Raw genomic sequence first — 14386 nt, forward strand, 5'->3', positions numbered from 1 at the left:
AATGTTTTTAAGTGTTACTCTAGCTGTCGTGTAGAAATTAGGATGTTATTGCTTGTTCTATTAATTCTCATTTCTGGGAAACTGATTTGTAGGGTGGTTTCATCAGAGCGATATGGTAGGCTTTTCTATCAGCATTATATGCAAACCATGCCATAGGCATTACAATGAGCGATGCGTTGCCCATAATCTAAGCATCTGGCTTAAAATAAAGAACTTATCATGGGAATCATTATTTCTCAAAGGGGAATCCGTATTACCCTTTTTGTACACTGGTGCTTAATAGTCCTCTAATCTTAACTGATCACCTTTCCACAGAATGATGGAAACTATATGGAACTAATAAATACAAATAACAGAAAATAATATTCCCCTCACCTAGGTTTCCCCGTTTGCTCTTAACAATGTGCAAATATTGTTAAGCTATTGTTTGGGGCATATTGTAATAAATAGCCAGATGCAAAGCATCCTTCACTACTACCCAGAAACCTAATATGGCAATTTTCTCAGTTTGACACAGTAGCGTGGAATCCTGGTTTAGGTTTCATTAATAATATTTTTAAGGATGGGAAAGTGAGATAAATTATAATGGTAAATATCATTATAATTATTTTATTCTGTCACTATTCACAGGTTCCCACAGATGGTACGAGACAGTGTAACAATAAACAACAACACAACTCATAGGTGTTGAGGATAGCAGGTAGGAGACAAGACATTCTTCATTAAAAAGGAAAAATAAAAGTGACAAGGGGTGCAGGAGTCATGGGGAACATTCCAGCATACCAAAAATATAACATATTTATTTAGGTGGCTACCCTGTGAAACAAAGTGCAGCCACTGCTTCTTAGCTCCCGTCAGCCACACTAGTGAGATTAAAGCTAGCTGAAGAAGCCTATCTGTCCTGAAATAAATTCCCCTACCGCTTCTGTAAATATACTGTTAAGAGTGGAGGAAGAGAAGCAACGCGCAAGCAAAGCGAAGCTACCGCACTGATGAGTGGCAATTGTCAACTTACGTGCTTTGTGTTAAGGTGGTTTTTTTCCCCTGCAACGACTTTAAAGAACCCTACACAGATTACATAGAAATGTACTGGGTTTAATCCTTGTTAAATTAAATAAATCTTTCCCAAGCAGAAAAACTGTCCAATATAGTTTTCTCTTTCTCCTCTACATACATTAGAATTTCTGCTTATTCTTCTCGGGTTTTTTGGTAAATGGAGTTATTTAGACTTCCTTTATCTTTTACCCCTCGTTACCCTTTCATAGCAGGTTTTGTCATGCAGTCACTCTCAAGTTCTTTTATTATAAAAGTGACATTTAGAATAATGAACTTAATCTAATTCCATTTTTATCATACAAAGGGTCAGATTCTCAGCTGCTATAAACTTGTGTATCGCCCCTGAGGTCAGTACATCTGATTTGTGCAACTTGACTTTGACTTTAAGAAAGCCTACCAGGTGCAAACAGTTCTTCCAAAATGTTTATATTTTATGAGGATTTTGTCCTAGATTCATCAGACCTCTCTTTGGGCATCTAATTTGGGTGCACACATGTCCTGTGTTTCCCCTAGCAGGTAGCTGCCACTCTGTGGAGACTCTCTGTGTCTTTCTCAACTGAGAGCAATGATGCTTCCAGCACAGAGGGAACCTCCATGACTTGCCCAACACCAGGAAAAAATGTAGACCTTTTCTGTTTGTTTTTCACGGCTGAGGTCACAACGTTGTATCCACCGGGCTTCTCCAAGAGGGTATGGTCAAAAATCCCAACTAGCTAGTAAGAATGCTGCCTTTGTCTGCTCATTGCTACAGAAATACTACGATAACACATCATTGCCACTCATCACGTGACATGGCTACCTTATGAAATTGTCTGGACCAGAAAGCATTAAAGGGGTTTAAAAATGAGACTTGGGTTGAACTATTCACTGTGTATAATCAGTGCAACACATGCCTTTATACTAGCCCTAAAGAAGAAGCTGGTTTCTGCTACCCACTTCCTCATCTGTAGCTATTTTTAAATTTAAATGTATATCTGGTTACAGATTATTTGGAGTATATTAATTTTGACTCTCACAGTGTATTCTTCAGTGTGACTGGTCATCCAAGTAAACTTTTTTTTTTTTTTCTTTTTCTGCAGCTCCTTTTGATGACTCAAATATTTTGGACATAAGACTAGCAAGTTATGAGCAGTGTACACCCAACAATCTGTGTGCTTGTTTGTACCTGCATTTTCCCCATATAAATGCAGTTATTCATGAAATTCTCTCCCATTCTGTGTTTCCTGTTATACTGTATTCACCAAAGTAGTCCCTGAATGTGTATTAAGTGGTCTCTTCTACTGTGTATTAAGAAACATGACTGACATTTGTTCCATGTTTGTTTTGCACTGCTTACAAGTGAGGAAATCAAGTATTTTTTTAAGCAATAAAGTGTTTTGCAATTTTTTTCCATTTCCCAAAAATTGCAAATAAGATGCCCTAGTACAAGTGAATTTTACAATTCCATAAGTTTCAGACTTTAGTCACATCTTCAGACACATTCAATATTCAGCCAGTTATTTATATAAAAATATAAACATAATGACAATGTATATACATTCCAACAGCAACAAAATCTGGAAGATTCAAAAATCATTTTCTATTATACAAGTAGACCTTTGTTTTTTCTATTAGAGTATAAGTAGATTTGTTTCTATAGACTTGAAAATAGAAAGTGTTGGAGAATATACTACATCTGAAAGGAAAGGACCTGTTTCTTGTATTAAAAAAGATATTCCCTGTTTTGATTAAAAAGTATAGATCTGCTTGAGAAGAAACCACTACCAGAACAAAGAAAATTATAGAATATTTCTTTTAGAAAGTCCTATTAATAGAAAACCAGAATGCCTCAGCTCATGCTGCCCATTCGCAAGACGATACAGAATGCACCTGCACCACGTACCTTACGCCATGCACTCAGGAGATTAAGTGTCAGGCTAAGTCTATAATTTTTCCTAAGTACTGCACATTGGGTCCTGCCACACATAAACTTGGTAAGTACAATAATAAGCAACTATCTTGTGCAACACAAAATCCAGTTTGTACAGTGCTTTGAAACATCAAGACATTTTAAGGTAATTTACCAGAGATATACAATAATTGAATAATACAGTCTGCAGCTCCAAGCTAATGACGGTAAGCAAAGGGAAAACAAGTGAGTCTTCTCTACTATCAGGGTAGGGAATCTTTCTGTTCCTTAATCTTTTCCTCTCCTGGGGCTGTCAATTGTGCAAAATGGCTTGAAATTATGGATTTTTTTCTCATGGACTACAATTTGCTCAGGGACTATTCAAGTAAACAAAGTCATTCAATTTATGATCTGGTTGCCTCTTTCCCTAGTATATTTACAATGCATTTTCTGTAATTGTTACAATATTGATCAAGGAGTGTTTTGTAAATATTCTATAGAGTGGTGGTGTGGTCTATATGTGGAAAAAGTCAGATGATGTCAGTCCACATTTATTTTACCCACAAAAGGTCTGCATAACATTTTTACTTTGATCAAATCATAGTTTTGATCCATTTTGCATATTCTGCAAAAAAACCCCAACAAAGCCTACAACCTGACAAACACCACAAGCTAAATAGAACTGGAGTTGTGGCTCTATTGAAGCCAATGAGAGATTTACTATTCACTTCAGTGTGCAAGCATTGTACTATGAAAGTTGTAACGTACATAGTTTCCAAACAGCATAACAGAAATTTCTGTTGAAATAGAAGCTAAACCAAAGTAGACTCCTTTAAAGGCCATATTCTGTTCTACTATATTAACATAGAAAAAAAAGCAAAAAGGAGTGAAAATCAGCACCCAGCAAACATGATGTTTCCTTTATGCCTTTAGTCTGTAGGTTATCTGTGATGGATATGATTTCCTCTGTGCATTTTCCTTGATATTCTCCACCAAAACTCTCTACTGAAGCTATTTCAGCTAAAACCACTGTTAACTTCTTCACATCTTTTCTAGTCCCTTACCAAAGAGCCCTGAAGAGGACAACATTTAAATTACAGCATGGCTTCCTTGGTAGACGTGTTAGCATTTGAAAGAGGTCTCCAAAGCAGCATGGTGGGGTGAGCACTCTGTCATCTACTGTTATAGTTCCAGGTCTGCCTGCAGGTTTGGGGGCTTCATATGTCTTTCATTACTGCCCTAGGTGACATGACAAGCAAGCAGAGTTGTGTTAACCAGAGCTTTATCAGACATGCTGAGGAGCCTGTACTCTGTGCTTGGCTCTGCAGCCTGTCCCCCAGCAGCAGACCAACTGCTTTGTATTCAACATTCAGTCCCATCTCCTCTTGAAACCTGAGGCTTTCTCTCACTCCAGTGTGGTTAGTTACTCTACAGTGGTGTTTTGGAAATTGCGTAACTATGGTTTTCCACAGTCCAGCAGGAGGCTTTTTAACTTTATAACATGCCAAGGCATGAGACCCCACGTCACACGAGTAGGGGTAAATATGAACCATAGCCACACGGGGTGGGATGCAAGGGATGTACCCCATCCATTCATGCAAATGTAGAAGGGCAATTGCATACGAATATATGGGGGACAGTGGCTCCTAATGCTGCCTCAGCCCTGGGCGTGCCTAAGAAACATGGCCCCTGGGTACCACACTGGCCTTTTGCTCCCTCCTGTCCAGCACATTATCCTGCACCACGTACATGAAGCAGGCAAAGAGACTCTGGAGTCCTGCTTACAGTCTGTGCAATGTCAGATGAAGAAGAAAGTGTGAAGGAGGGAGATTAAGACTTGGCATATTCAGTAGAAACCATCTAGTAGAACGTATGACATACTGGTGTGTCAGTGTTTGGCAGGTTATTGCGCCGTACGCATTCCTACATATAGAATAATAGGGTGCAGACTGAGCAGTGAAGGACAAGGATTTTGTTCATTGATTGACTCCATTAACTACAAAATACCTACAGCACAACTGTTGTGTAATGCTCACCATTCTCCTGCTTTACAACTGCAATGCACAGTTACTCGTAATAAACAGAAAAAATATTTTATATTTCTTAACACGTGCAATGTCTATGCATTGACAGGGTCTGTCAACGTGGAAGGTTGCACATCCAGCCTCAAACCCAAGAGGGAGGAAATGGACAAGCTTGGAGTAACAGCACTTACTCCAGCTCTGCCCTGTCACTGACCTCAACTTCAATCAGGGCACACCATACTTTAAACAAGGAGCAACAGGGGTGAAGCGAAAGCAGTTCAGCTCCTCTGCTGCTACAGGTCAAGTCTGAGCAAAACTCTTTTGAGGAAAGACTGCCAATTTGGGTGAATTATGTGTGGTGGCTTTGTGATGTAGATTACTGTCCATGAGGGACTTGGTTGAAAACACTGAACTCATTGTGTATGCACATATAGATTATGTGATAAAGTTAACTATAAATTAAGAGATCTATACTGTCATAAAAACTGTCTCAATAAGACCATTAAAACAGTAGAGTAGCTGCATTTTAGATTACTGGACTCCAGGTCTGAGTTTGTAGTTATTTCTTATACTGAAACACTGAATTCCATTTTTGACTCTTACAGTGTTTTATAGATAGAGTCAGAAGCTAAGAAACAGTGCTCTACTCTAAAATGAAGCAGAGTTTTCTTTCTGTTTTAGCCAGCTGGGTCTCTTTAACCAAGATTATTCATCAATTCTTAATGCTTTTTTTTTCCTCAAATGTCAGAAAAAAATCCAAAATATGGGAGATGGAATCTGGCTGGGTGGTTAGTTCTGATGAGCTGAAGTGAATTTGAACATCATTAAATATTTCTAGGTTCTCTTTTGTGTGAAAATAAAATTTTTAATAATTTCTCTTTGGTGTAACAAGATTTAGTACCTCAATTTCTGACACTTCATTCCATTTAGATATTATGTGATAGTTTATTATCGTAAAAGTAAGATAGATAATACTGAAAATGCAGAACCAATGTTGAAAATAATCCCTTCAAAATTTATGGACATATGTTCAAATAAAACCAACAAAAAAAGATCAATTCTGGAAAAGTTACAATGAAATGAGACTCCAGTACTATGGCCCTGATTGGTCTTGTACTCTGACAACCTTAAGCAATTTCAGGAAAATTTTAAAAAGTTGTTTTAAAATACTCTGCAGTATGCAGCTTATGTGCAGTCCAAATAGGAAGACCACAGAATAAGAGCTAAAATGAGCAATTTTATAGACAACATAGATATTCACACAGGCTGGTGCAGGCATTTCAAAAGTTATGTTCCCCTTCCTTTTTGTCTCCTGTAGCAAGTCATGTGTTGAAGTGCTCTGTGGGACTTTTCAGCACTTGCCCTTACTTCTTCAGGAGATAGAGGAGAAGGCTGCTCTGCATCAACACTACCTCATGGAAAGTTCTGTTGCAGATGAGAATTCAGAAAGCCAGAGAAACTGCAACAAGGCCAGCGTGCGATGGGTCTTTGTACACCCCATACATGATCCAAGCTAAGGTAAGCAACAACCTGCTTTGTAATTTCACTTCTATTTTAAATGATTCTTGTAGAAACAAACAGCAACTTAAAGAATCAAAACATCTAAATCACTAAGCACATTCTTCCAAGCACCTTAAGACACCATAAAAAGAAGCAGGTAGATATATCACCATGTATAAACCCAGCAGTTCTCCCTTTAGTCTGCCTGATCTGGTTTATGGGCAACAAGCTCTTCTGCCTATTCTGAAATCTGCAGTTTCTTCTTAGTATTTCTGCCTTTATAGCTCTCAGGCTTATTCTGCATTGCAGAAGCATCCTACTTGCAATCTAAACTACAGAAGATACAAACCGTATTAGCAGAATGTGGCAATGTTTGCTATAGATAAGATTCTCCCCTTGTCTATGGATCCACCCGTATCTTTGCCAAAAAATCTGTCAAGTCTGTCAAGTGTGGGCCAAGTGTGGGCAAACTGTCTGTGCTTCCCAGACTGATTTGAAAAGATTTTTCTACAGAACCCTACATTCCCATATCAACATTTGTTTCACCCTCTCTCTGGGGCATTCCAAAGAATAATTTATGGAATGTCTTTATTTTTGTATTTGTGAACAGTGGTAAAAATCCCTATAATCTATTCACCATCTGAACCAATGAAACTCACTTTTCTATGAATTTCTTTAGTGTTGATTCTGCTACCAAAGAAAGTGAAGACCCCAATTGCATTGGGACCACTGCATAAGCATCTCTTCCAGATGGGTTTTCTGGTGTCTTTTAAGGTGTGAATGATCAGAGCAGCCTTCTCCTTCACTTGGGACCTCAAATGTATTTTTTAATTTATTTGGTATCCTATCCAATATCTACTGTCTATGAAATGCAGTGGAAATCAGCAACTGGTTTCAGAAGTGATGAGCAGAAGACACAGACAGAAAAATGGAGACGAGTACACCAGTTTTCAAAAGGAAACTAGGCTTGAGACGTTTTCACAACTGTTACATGAAAAACAGATATTACAGCACTGACATACACATAGTAATCCAAATCAGCTTTGTCCAGTAAACTTGGTTTAGGGCAGGGTGAGCTATGCGGTTAAGTGGACTAAGAACTGACCAGCCGGCAGATCCCGCAGGCAGTTTCAGTGGAGAATTACCACTGAATGAGGGTGTTTCTGTTGCGTTAAACTGGCATTGAGCCTGACCCTATTGAAAATTTGCATCCGCTGTATGACAGTAAATAAACAATCAAGGCTGGTAAAATTGTCAGGTAACACAGAGATCAGGAAAGCCACAGTTAGTAGTCAAGATGGTATAGTATGTTGGGTCCCTCCATGCAAAATATCACCATAACTACATGCAAAGCTATACACTGAAGAACAAGAAATAAACATTCAGAATAAGAAACTAATTGCGTGTTGGAAAACAGTGGCTGAACGGGACTGGAGGTTCCAACAGAAAAGTATCTTGATGTGAGCTTCCTGGGTATGTGGGTTTCCAAGGTGAGTGGGTGGCCAGTTCCTTAGTGCTCCCAGGGACACAACTTCAACAGGCCATATCACCACGTGTGATGTTGGAGCAAGTGTTGTACCTGGAATGGTTCAGGCTCTCAGCTCAACTCAGCCACCTACAGTGAAGCTGGTAAAGGAAATGGCACCATGACTGAATTCCTGTGCATAATTTTACATGAGAGAATGAGTCGAGGGACTTGGTGGCAGAATAAATTAGTACGGTATCCATTCATTGTTTAAGAAATACTGCAACACAAATCCTTTCTCAGGTCACATTGAAATTGAGTTTTGATGTCTCTTCTTATTTTTTCATATGAAAGGCCCAGGAAATGAACAGCAATGGTATCGCAGATCACAAGCTACATACTTTTCAGGGACCCATCTTCTTGCAATGCTTGTCTATAACCAATCCTACAGTTTTCATAAACAGCACATTGACATGTAGTATTTTTTTAAACAACAATGAAGAAAACTCTGAACAACTAAACCTGAGGGAAATGTCATGTTAATGGCAAGCATATTTTTTGTCACTCCGTTGAACAAAAATATAATAATAATAATAATAAAAAATTAGTGACTTTTTCAAATGTATTCTCTTCCCCAGATGATATGACAACTATAACATGACACTGTACCAATGTGCAAACTAAGCATATTCTTAGGAAACCGGGGTCAGCTCCTAGAGGCAGGCAGCACGCTGCCCCATGGGACCTTCTGTCCGCGCCTGGCGACTTCTAGTCGGAAGCATCTGGCATTGGGCTGCATGAGTAAAGGCATTTTAGAATAGACAACCGTAAGGTCAACTCCAGCATATGGAAACTCTGCAAAAAGCATTTTGCTATCTTTGAAGTATTTTAGAGGTCTGTGGGGGTTAGGAGCACGGTAACCACTACTGAGTGCTGGCCACCACGCTGCCCAGTAGGCAGCTCAGGAGTGGGAGTGTTGGACTGGATGAAAAATAAATAAAATGAGTGCATTGACTGAGAAAACAGAAATGTAGGTTTATGTGTTGCCCAGGGAAGCAGGCAGGTGGCACAGAGATGTCTGGCAACTGCTTCTGGTTGGGATTAACATCTAAAAGGAGGATTTCCAGAACGTCCAGAGACCAAGCCCTGTCACATGCTTGAATGGTGGTGGAAAACATACAGTGAATCACGTTCACTACTGAACAGTGCTTGGCAGATGCAGGACCACATCCACTCAGATAAAAAAATGTAGAAGTAAGAAAGGTGATAAACGTGTGATTTCTAATTTTTCAATTTTTTTTCTTTTACACACAAGCATAAGCATTCATCTGTTTCATGCGCTCTTTAAAGCTCACAGAAACACACTCAGAATTATGTAGTATTTTTTTCTGCCATACACCTGTGTTATACTCATGTCCAACAGTTTCCTTGAAATAACTGGTTTTTTACAGTAGCAGTATTAGTGTATTTTAACTATGAAAGCCTTTCGCATTAAAAAAATGTTTACGTTGTGATAAGTATTTCCTATTAGATTTAGAGATTTGTATTGGACACTCAACATATACAGTATTCAAAAAGGAGCTAAGGCTGTGTTTGGTAATAAAGCTAAAAAGGGAAAGAGGGAATACAATAAACCAGAAACTTGTAACATGCTTCTCCGAGAGGGAAATTGGTTTTATGTATTAAGACAGGCTTATAAATATGATAAAATTAAATTTAGCATAAACATGTATCATTTATCCAAAATACTGTAACATAATTGTAAAAATATAGAAAAAAATAAATGGTAATACATCAATTTAACTTGCTCTCTTTCTTTATAGGTTGATATTAATGACTTAAAGCACACAAATATGAAATTTATACAATAATCGCCACATTTTCTTATCTGTTCTTTCAAAGGCAATTTCATTTTTAGATGTAATTGTTTTAAATGGCTTTTATAGCAGCACAACCACAGACTACTGCCACTCGTCTGATGGAAACACCCCACTTTCACCATTCTCTGAACCATAAGGCCAAAGCCACGTGAGTTTTGTAATTTCAGAGTAGCAGGCGAGGCATACGCTTTTATACAATCGGAGTGTAATGGGTTCTGTGTGATCGGAGACAACGCCAGGTTAGTTGGAAACAGTACCTACAAGCTTGGAGATACTGAACACAGAAATACATTGTGCCAGAGATTTGGAAAAGTATATCTGTATGTAAATTTTTTTTGCTACTTTTCTGCTGTCAGCAACAGCTACTGCACGCCTGTTGCAAATAAAAATAAACTATGAAGGACTACAGAATCTGTGTGTCTGCTTGCTTTCCTCAAGACAACAAGTTATATCATAAGGGAGTACTGTGGCCTGCGAAAGAAGGGAAATGGTTCAAAGGCTAAAGTCAGCTGAAAGGGAGGCTAAAGGTCGGCGTGCAATTGCTCCCTGACATTTCTGCATGTAATTACCATCCGTCTATTTTAGACAGACACCTATCTCACTGGTTTTGCATTCAGTCACCCCATTTGCATGCACACTTATGGTAATTGCAAATGTAAATATAGTGGGGAAATTGACCTCAGGCCTTGATTTTTTTTTTTTTTTTTAAATGTGGTCCACATTTATAAGAGCACAGTTAGATTTACCACTCCAAAATTCTGCTCCTCATAAATATCAGTATATATCAGAGTGGTTATTTGATTTCCAAATATTCAGAAGTGAAGGAAAGGAGAAGGGGAGAACAGCTGTAAGTAAGAATAAAGACATGTTTGAAGGAGCAGGCAGAGCTTAGGATAAGAAATATAGTGACAACATTGTGATTTACAGATCAAAGATTCCAGCCAGAAGCTGTGTAGGAAAGCAAGATACAGCACTCTTCCAAATAACAGGATAGCTCTTCAGCTGATGCAATTCAGCAAAGCTCCACTGGAAACAATGAAGCTACGCTGATTTACACTGGCTTGAGATCTTGCTCAATATGTTTATAGCTTAATGGCTCAATATTAATCTAAAAATCAGAAAAATAACAACTTGTCATTTATTTAACCCCAGCATGATGGAAGGTTAAACTAAATACAGAAAGCCCATAACAAATAGCAGGGACATTCTAAGGTCACCAAATGAAGGCTGTCGTTTTTGTATTCAGGCCAATGATAAAAGAGTTTTTAAATGTTTGGACATTCAATCTATGTAGTGCCACAACCTGAACATACCCCTTTGCCAAACACAGGCTCACTAAATCCTCTTGGAATGTTGTTTACCTCTGAATAAATCAAATTTGACAGAGTAGGTTAACTTTACAGATTCATTTTTCAGTCACAAGTGATTGATATTTTTTACAGAAAGCAAGCTACAGAATTCTTACTGCATTACTGACTATTGGAAGTCATATTGTTCTTGGGTGTCATATGGAAATCCAAGCCATTTTTCAAGTACTTTTTTCACCATCTTCCACCTTCTCTGTGAGAACACAGCAGCAAGTCTACCTCAAACGAGGATCACCCAGCAGAGATAGTTTATCAATTATTTTAAGTCAGTGCCTGTCTCCCAGAGGCTGAACATGCTGTACTGTGCATTTTTCAGCACTGGTCCAGTGCTAAAATCCTAAATCCATTATCTAGTCTTATGTCACACAACAATAAAGAACAGGCTACTGAAAGAAGCTGAATCAAAGATGAAATATAGGAAGGTTTATTGTTAGTTGATTAAAACCAAATTGTAACAGAAAATAGGAAGGGGAGCTAGAAGCAATTTCTATCATTTGATTAAAAAAAAATCTTTTGTGGAAAGGCCAGAAATAAAAACACTCCTTCATTTTAAAATTTTTATGTATTTCTTATTCCCTTAATTAAAAAATAAATATGCATGTAAAATCTTCTGATGCCAACAACAATATTAATACATTGCATTACTTGTTTGTCCAACTGAATACGCTATTTTGGTTAGTATCTGTTTAATTATTATACGTAATACTGCTTGAGGCTATCTGATATGGGTGTCTATGGAAAAATGATTGTAATTCACTTTTATTATTATAATGACCTTGGTCTGTGACAGGACTGAATTAAATATCAGTGAGAATTTACACAATTCACTGTACTCAGGTTTATGCCACTTAACATTCAGTCTTTAACTGGAGCACCTAAGTTAGGTGGATGGATTTAGATGCACATTTGTCCCGAAGCTCTCTATTCTGTCAATGAAGACTGATAGGCACTGCCAAAAGGCAATTCAGATCTCAGATGAATGGAATTACCCTTTGGGGTGCCTTCTGCCTCCATTTTCCATAGACAGAGCCTGGGGTAAGTGTGCTTCTACACTCAGTGCTTCAACTGAGTGCTTAACAGTTATCTTGGTGTGTGTATTATACATACATTCTGGGGAAACATGTATCATCAAATTTTTAATATTTGATATTATAGTACTATGTTAGAAAACTAATATTTCCTGACCACAAAGTCAACAACCAGTTGACCAAAAAAAATTCAAAAAAATCTAGTGTCCAAATCACAGCTTTGCACTGAATTTTCTTGATGTTTCATTACAATACAGTCTATAAGTGCTTGAATATCTACTGTTTCTCCAGCAACATCAGCTAATTTCTATAGTCTTATATACCCCAGCATTCATCAATTTAATTTTTATTCTTTTTCAATGTCGTGTAAAGGTATTGTCATAATAGTCCCAGATATGCTCATTACAGATGGGCAAATAGCTTATTTGAGAACTTTACTTACTCTTCCTATTCATATATTACAAACAGGCTATTAAGCACCTAATTTTGGGGATCTAGCTGGGAGAGTGGGCAGGTCTGGTAAATATTAAATGCTCAGAGTTGTTCTTCATTCAGTGCAGCTAGGGCGTGCATTTGTTTCTTTAGATTCTAGGTATAAATCCCACTGATATCAACTCGAGTATCTCCCTTGACTTGCTGAGTAACCCTCCCTCCGTATCAGTTGTTGGTTAACAGTCTCAGGTTAAGAAACTGAACCAAGACATTCACCCCCTGTGTGCATGTTGTAACCACTGCACTACTACATTAAGAAGTGCCATATTCTCCATTCGTGCCATTTTTAAAGAAAAAACAAACCTCGTTTACTTCTTTGAAAGTGAAGGCCTGGGCACCTAGCTAGAGGAGGTGGTGCAGCGGTGTGGGATTCAAATGAAGGAAGTGCCACTCTTAGCCTGGAGAAGGCAGTCTGAGGAGTGTGACTTCAGCCCAGCGCCAGCCACTGCTGGATTGAGTGTGCTTGTTCAAGGTTTCTGTCCATTCTGGCTGCACATTTTTTGAGACTCTCATCTGAGATCTCTCGCAGCATCTCTTAGGCACCTCAATTCCACAATCTTCTAGGTTAAGCACTTGAACCAAGAACTTGACTTTGGTATCACAGGTCCTAAACTCCTTCTTTTGCACTGAACATGAATGAGACTATCAGGGTGAGGATTAGAAAATCAGTGGGACATGGACTGCTGGTGGCTGGGAGAGCACATTACAGAAGCACTGCTATATTCATCTTTCTCTTAGCATCCCCTCTGGACACCTCTGCCATTGGCTACCAACAGAGAAAAGGTTGTGGACCCAGTGCCTAAGCCTGTGTTAAGTGGAGTGATCAAGTCAGAATGGATCTTTGGAGCAGAACAGTCTGTGCCAAGGACCCACTACGTACACTAAATGTGTATCAGGTGAGTTCACACCAGCTATCTCTAGCCTGCTCCCTTGGACTTACCGCTCATTAGTAATCCGAGTGCAGTGGGAGCACTTAGGGAGCACAGATTATTTAACCTTCACCTTAAAAGAGTCTAGCTGGCACACTCAGAAACCATGCCAAAATGTGAGCCAAAGCATAAGTGGAGACTACTGAGATGTTCACATGCTTCTTATCCAAAACAAAACACTAATGTAGTGTGACCACTTCTGTTTTCTGATAGGCTGGTGTCCTACAACATACAGATAATTTTGTCTTTTTACTTTCAGTATTGGAATTGCTGTTATACTAGGAGAGTACCAATTAATGTACTTTTCATAGATGAAATACAAAGTTTTAAAGATCTGACAATATCCAGGACAATTATTTTTTTTTTAATACTTGTAGAAAAGAATAAAAATAAAGAGCATCTTCTTGTAAGAGTTGTTTTTTTTTTTAAACCACTACGGTTACTGCTTTATGTAGTAAAATTATGAACCTATAGTTCAATAGCCCTCTCTCCATTTCAAACACCATATACATTCCTATATCCTGATGATACAGAAAGACTATTTGGTACTCTTCTTGCTTTTCCAGAAGGATTGCCTGTAGAGTTCTCTCTGAGGAATGGCCTAAAAAGAGGAGGTAGGGGGGTCCTAGACAGGGAGTATAAAATGAAAACAAAGAGAGAAAGATGTTTTAAACACAGTATATATATGTAGCAATAAAAGAAAAACAAATAACTAAGAACACTCTTTTCCACTTTGGAATCCAAAACGGTCAATCTG

The sequence above is a fragment of the Grus americana genome, chromosome 5, assembly GCF_028858705.1.
Source record: "Grus americana isolate bGruAme1 chromosome 5, bGruAme1.mat, whole genome shotgun sequence".
NCBI lineage: Eukaryota > Metazoa > Chordata > Aves > Gruiformes > Gruidae > Grus > Grus americana.